Source organism: Lichenostomus cassidix, chromosome 15, assembly GCF_008360975.1.
Source record: "Lichenostomus cassidix isolate B80296 chromosome 15, HeHo_3.0, whole genome shotgun sequence".
Lineage (NCBI taxonomy): Eukaryota > Metazoa > Chordata > Aves > Passeriformes > Meliphagidae > Lichenostomus > Lichenostomus cassidix.
Genome location: NC_139496.1, coordinates 6618399 through 6625039, shown reverse-complemented (window position 1 = coordinate 6625039; position 6641 = coordinate 6618399).

Genomic DNA, 6641 nt, shown 5'->3' with positions numbered 1-6641 from the left:
TTATTCAAATGCAGTAGTGTTTGGATCTGCAGTTTTATGCCTAACACACAGTATTGCTCCACAGTCCCAATGGTATGAGCCCCAGGTGTGGGAAAATGTATAAACACACGAGTCAAAATTGATGTGTGTGCTTAAGAGCTTTGTGTTATTGACCTTAGTCTGTAACTCTTGCCTTAGTAATAGTACTATGAAAAAATGGTTCTTTGAGACCTGAATGTCTGCATTCCTCCAAAAGGATTTGTCTGTAAAATACCCTGCTTGCTTTCAACTTTGTCCTCAGTGAGGAATAGAGCCTTTTATACGTTTGAAGAGAGGCACATCAATGGAAATTACAGTCACTCAAAAGCATTGTCATGGTGCTTCGTTTTTATTACTGCTCACAGTGACTAGTAATTGTTATCTCTGAGTGGCAGAGGAAAACCAGCACATGGGAGATGCAACTAACAGCCCAACAACCAAATCTTTTGTGTAAACTGTAGCATTAGCTGAGGGAGGAAGTTGTTTTGTTATACTGTGGCATTGAGAAAACGTATTTTCCAAATATTCCTGCCAAGAGATCCCTCTGCAATCATACCAAGGAATTACTGCACCTCGGTGATAGCACAGAGCAAGCAAACGATTGGTTCAGCTCCTGCAGCTCTCCCATAGTATCCATGTAAAAAGACAGCAAGTGAAACATACAGCTAGCTTAACGAGTCCTGTGTGGATAGGAGACTCAATTAAAATTAAATTATACAACAAATTAGGTTTTAAATGCTGCACTGCTTAGCCAGCCAGACAAATAATAGAGACGTACTGATCTGCTGCTATGTGCAGTTGACTGCTGTAACTGCTCTCCATGTACACTCACCACACTTCCCTCCCAGCTCGGGGTAGTTTTATACCACATTCCAAGTAATCCATCTCTCAACAGGCCCATTTTGTATTTGTCACCCTCCTGAGCTGGGCAGAATGGACAGGATCTCTTTCTAGAGACCACCTTTCCCATCTGTTCCCTCAGTTAATGTTTCTTTAGCAATATACCTCCCTCTTCTCTTTGTTTCTAGACTCCAGCTCATTCTAGATGGAATTAGTTTTCCAGCTCTGAACCGTGCAGGTATACATGTATTAGATTCAGGAGAAAAAGAAGCTACAAATATTGCTTCTTTTCCCCTACAAGTAGTGATGCACAGCAGTTTGAAAATACCCTGTGGTGGATCGATGGGTACAAGCTAGAAACTGTCACCTCTGATACCAGTTCTAGCAAAAGAAATTTAGGACATCCTTACAAAGTACAATATAAAAATCAGTTCAGTTGAAAAGGACCTGAAGGCAGCTACTCAAATCCTACTGTAAATTTTCCAATGCATTTGTATTGCATTAATGTTTGAAGCTCTCTATCACCCTGTTACAGATAACATTCAGAAAGACTGGTGCTATTTAATTTTCTCCTCAATTTTTTTTCACCTCTGGAGAAAGCAATATTAAATTCTTAATATCAGATCTGGCAAAAGCAACTTGGAAAACATATTTCATGATTAAACTAATAAGTATGTGTTCTGCATGGAAAATAAAGTATTTTAAATCATCCTAAGCCAGCAAGAGTAACATTATCCTACAGCCATCTTCAGCTGCGGTTTCCGACTGCTGGCTGCTTGTCTGTGGGTAATGAAAAAACAATTTTGTAGTGCAAAAGAAAACATACCAAGAACAGGCTTTAACTCAAGCATTTTTCCAAATACTGATAGCCCAGTCCTACAGATAATCTATGTTCCTGCCATCGTGTAAATGAGAATACACTAACATGAAGGGTTTTCCAAGTCAGGCAGCTGGCCCCAGATTTCTTCCTTATCATGTGGCAGAGAAAGGAAGGCAGCCAGAGACAGCATATGAAAAGGAAATAAGAAAAATGTCATTTATGTCCTTTTTCTTATACTGTTAATCCAGACGTCCATTACTGACCACTGCTAGAGTTTGGGACACTTTCAGACTAGGGGAAACCAGCATGGAATGACAAGGTTAAGCAGTGAGTTTCAGTACCTCCAAAGGAAGGATTCCCTGAGAAATGCAGAGGACCTTCCAGGAAAACAAACAAAACCAGCACACCAAAATCATGCACAGGTGAGCTAATGAAGCAGTGCAGTTCCCAGGGAGAAGATCCTCTCAGCAGGGACCATGGCTGAGCTTTGGTGCTGGGGGAGAAGAGGCAATGAGGAGAGTCTGCTCTGTGCTCAGTTGGCAAACAGAGATCAAAGATAATGCAATTATTGTTCACACTTCCCCAGTGAGCTTCACTGGATGCAGCACTGATCAGCAACATTCCCAGTTGTATTTGAAACCCCTTTGTAAATGCAGCCAGGTATTTCCCAAAGAGAGCTAATAATAATAATTTAAAAGAAACCTTACTGACATTTCTTTTTAGAAATTACTAACAACTAACTATTTTGTTACATTCAAATGGAATTTTAAAGCAGTATAAATACACCTTTTGGCATTATTTACATCCTTTTTTTCTTGCAGACTGAAGTGGGAAAGCAATTCAAATTCTTGCCTTTGGCACTTTTTAGTTTCCGAACATCAAACTCTGTAGGTAGCTTGTAAGCCCCAGCAGATGGTCTCTTCTGTCTAATAAAGAAAGCAATTCCACTTGATTAGAAAAATGAAATTATTCCTAATAGCCTTAGGTTTTCCAAGACATGAGTTTGGGTTTTTTTGTAGATCCAGGCACAGCCCTACAGTAAAGTCTTCCCCCATCTTACCTGACATGAGCCTGCTCTAGCCACGGGCATATAGACACACCCTGAGTCTCACTTTTCTTGGACCAGATTCAAACAGACCTTTTTAATGGTTCTTCTTGTCATTTATAGGTGATGGTCCAAGTTTTCTGTTCGATTGTTTAAACCTTGATGTTCAAGAAATCCTCTAGCACTTCCCCAGTCAGTCTTAGATTGACATGTTTAGTCTGAGGAAGTAAAAAACTGCATGTATTATCTCAGGATGAAAAACTGCCTACAGAAAAATTACATGAGTATTTCTGCAATGAATCCACAGAAGATTGGGAAAATGTACAGTCTGGTTAAAGAATTGATTGCATCAAAGGGGATTTTTAAAGTATTTCTTTCCTTTGCGTGTTTTGAAACGTACTTCCTCCAGGGGGTGCCAGATTAACATCACTGGAAAATAAAAGTGTGTGAATTATCCACACCAAGGACAGAACTGTCCATCCTGCACATTTCAGAGTGCCTTGTGAGTGATGCACCCTTCCAGTCTGAGCCAAAGGCTCCAGTGTCCAGAGTGAAATTTCGCAGCTGTTCACTTGTAAAACTGTTGACTTGAAGTCAGAAGCAGTGCTGACTGGTCCTACGATTAATGTCACACACATTCTCTGCCAGGTTCAGATAGGATATATCCCTCAGAAAAGAGCTTTAAGAGTGGCTGAGTGGAGAAATACATCCATCTTTGAAAAAAAGAGACCTTGGGGAGGGAAGAAGTAACAAATCCAGTGGCAGCTGTATGTAGCTTCAGCCAGCTTATGAGAAAGGACAGAAACCTGGACACAAGAACTAAAATGACACGGAAAAGCTGGAAAAAACATGGTCAGGAGTGTCATCAGGTTTTCTATAGGTCTTTAGAGAATGTCAGCTCTGAGTAGGATGTCTGTAAATGTCATTAAAGCAGAGGAGAAATTTCACTGGCTCAGAAAATATAGATCTATCACTTAAAACAGAAGCTTCGCTTTGAACAAGTGACCACTTTACTCTTAGGGAAATTGATCTGATCACTGTTCCCAGACAAAGGAGCAAGAAAAAAAGAAAATTGTTGAGAAGTTATATAATAATATCAAAACCTTTTTGACATTTCACTGCTTGTGTTTTTCTTTTATCTACACAGCAGCTGAAATAATCACACAGTCAAGCCATTCTGGATCCTGCAGAAATATTACTGAAGGAGTGCCTGGTTATCTTCTACTTGACAGTAAAATCTCCACTGGATAATTATTTAAGGAGAAAATTTCTGTGAGACTCCACTACTAAAAGACAAAATCTCTAATATATACTTAATTTGTCCTCTTGCAAATTTACTTTTCTTACTTTGAGATTAGCAACAACACTAGCAGTGAAAACCAACATAATTAATCCATAATATCATGTAAGTGTGGACATTGTCAGAATGAAAGAACACCCTGAATATTATATTAATCCATTATTAGAGTGATCTTGGACACCGGGCTGTCAGTTAACACCCTACTGAGGTGAAAAAGAGATGCTCATTATTCCAAAGAATCACCTCACTCAATTCTCAGCTACATTTAACAGCGAAGCCCCAGTGCCGTCGCTGATTGGCAACTTTGCATCAGCTTGAAATATGATCACTTGTCTAGACTTTGAATCGCTGTGGAAGCACAATGAATTCATGAACCAAAACCTTGAGTGCTGGGAGTGATTTCTGTGACCGTAGGGAGCTGTGCCTGGTGTAGGCACTGAACCAGAGACAACAGATAAGGTTTAGAAATCACTTGCAGTACATACCTAGAAGTCTAGTAATTGTTTTTGTAAATGACAACATGTCTTAAATTGCATCATCTTCAGACTAGACACTGGCATTAATGGAACATTTGACTTTATTTGTCACTCTCACTCAATGCCATATTCTAGAGACACATCAATATTTTTGTTTTGCGTTACTTTTGTAGATGCAGGCTTGCACACTAACCTGGTTTACACTGAACTGTCTCCTGAGAAAGGGAAGTGTCTGTCCTATATGTCCTGTACAGAGACAAAGGGTCCCATAACATCTTGTGTTGGCTTATTATTGGTAGGGAGTCAACACTGGGGGATGTGACAACATTTTTTATTTGTTATTTGATTTGTTAAAAATCCCTGCTGTGGATATTAAGAGGAAATCGGCCATAATTCAGGAGCAGTAGTTCTGATGGACAGTGAGATGGAAGGTTTCATATTAAAGCCTTAGGAGGCCAAAAAGAAAATTGAAAATCTGGAAGTATTGGCTGATGGGCACTATACTTTCATTATAAAGAACACCAAGCTCTATAAACCTCTTGGCGGGAGGGATAAGAGCAGAATGAAAACAGTGACCTTGAGAGCAGTGTCAGGCTAAAGAACAGTGGGTTTACAACAGAGGCCAAGTAGAGTAGAGGAAGAGGAAATGCAGGTCAAGACATCATCTTCAACTTCAACCTCGTTCCCAGCACTCCTAGTCAAAAAATGTCCACATTTATAGTTTCTTTCTGTAAACCAAACCAGGTACATGCTTTCAGTCCATCCATGAAACTGGAACCCCTAACTATGTTCTCTTTGCTTTGCATCTCTACTGCTGCATTATTCTCTTTGTTTTTGTCATTTGGTGTTTTGCCCCATTCCTTTTCCTAGGCAGTGCCTTGCTTTGAGCAGATCACTTTCTGTTTCCAACCCTCCTTTGATTCACCTCCTTTGATTCTCTAGTGCAGCAAGGAAAAAGCTATTCTATTAATTTTCCAAGACCTGTTTTGACCCAAGTCTATCCAACCTATCATTTTAATTAACACGTAAGGGTCAAAGCTCACCTCTTTCCTGCCACATTGCCAGTCTGTATCACCTCTTTGTTACATTTTCCCACATTTCCTCCTAAGCCTGGTCTCAGTCTAGAGAAGTCTTACTGTAGACCATTATTTGGAGTAGGCTTTGAGAAGCCAAAAAGCATATGTTATCTGCTGGCTAAGTCTGGAGGCAACTGGCTATGATTTATGGGGGTGTTGGAACACCCATAGCTCAGCATCCAAAGCCACTGAGAGCATGGGACAATGTGGGTGTTGGCACACCACCACCATGTGATTTTTCATATGTGAACACTGGCTACTTAAACCCCTGCATTCAGGTTCGACAGACTGTAAAATACTGAAAGTCACAATCCCAAAACATTGGTCTTGTTACTCGTTTTATGGCATTCTCATCTTTTACAGCAGTGTATATGTGGAGAGCAATGGTTCAAGGGCTCACCTAAATCATTGGTTTGCAGTTTATGGTCTGCAGAGCCTGGCAAGCCCATGAAAAACTTCTAAAGAGTCTGCAAAATGTGATTGAGAAAAAGAAAATTCATATGTGCCAGACAGCAATTTACATATGTGAAATTCCTGAAGGAGCCTGCTGTACTGCTGGAAATTTGTTTAGGGGTCCACAAATCAAAATGGTTGAAAAACCACTGACCTAAATCTTCTCCTGCAACAGCAAATGGCGTAGAACTGCAGCAATATGAGAACTTGGCACTAAGAAATGGCATGACAGCTAAGCAGCAAAAAATCTCTGCAGCTTCTCATGGATGTAAGTGGAAGCGAGTAGGACAGGCACATATCTGTTTTGCCTTTGTTGAGGGATTAGTGTTAAAACAGACACGGAGAATAAAAAGGGCAGCTCATCTCATTGCTAACTAAGTAATCTTGACTACAGATTACTGCATGCAACAAATTTGGAGATGGATGTGTTCCTTATACAGATTGGTCATTTCAAAGGGTGAACTTTCACTAATTTAAAAAAAAGAAATCCGACAAGGACAATCCCTATTAAGGCATCATGTCATTATTTCAGTAGATTCTCTGGAAATAAGCTTGTTTCTGTGCTAATTTTTCTTCTGGCAGAACCAATTCATTCTTGGCCTTTACAAGCTGG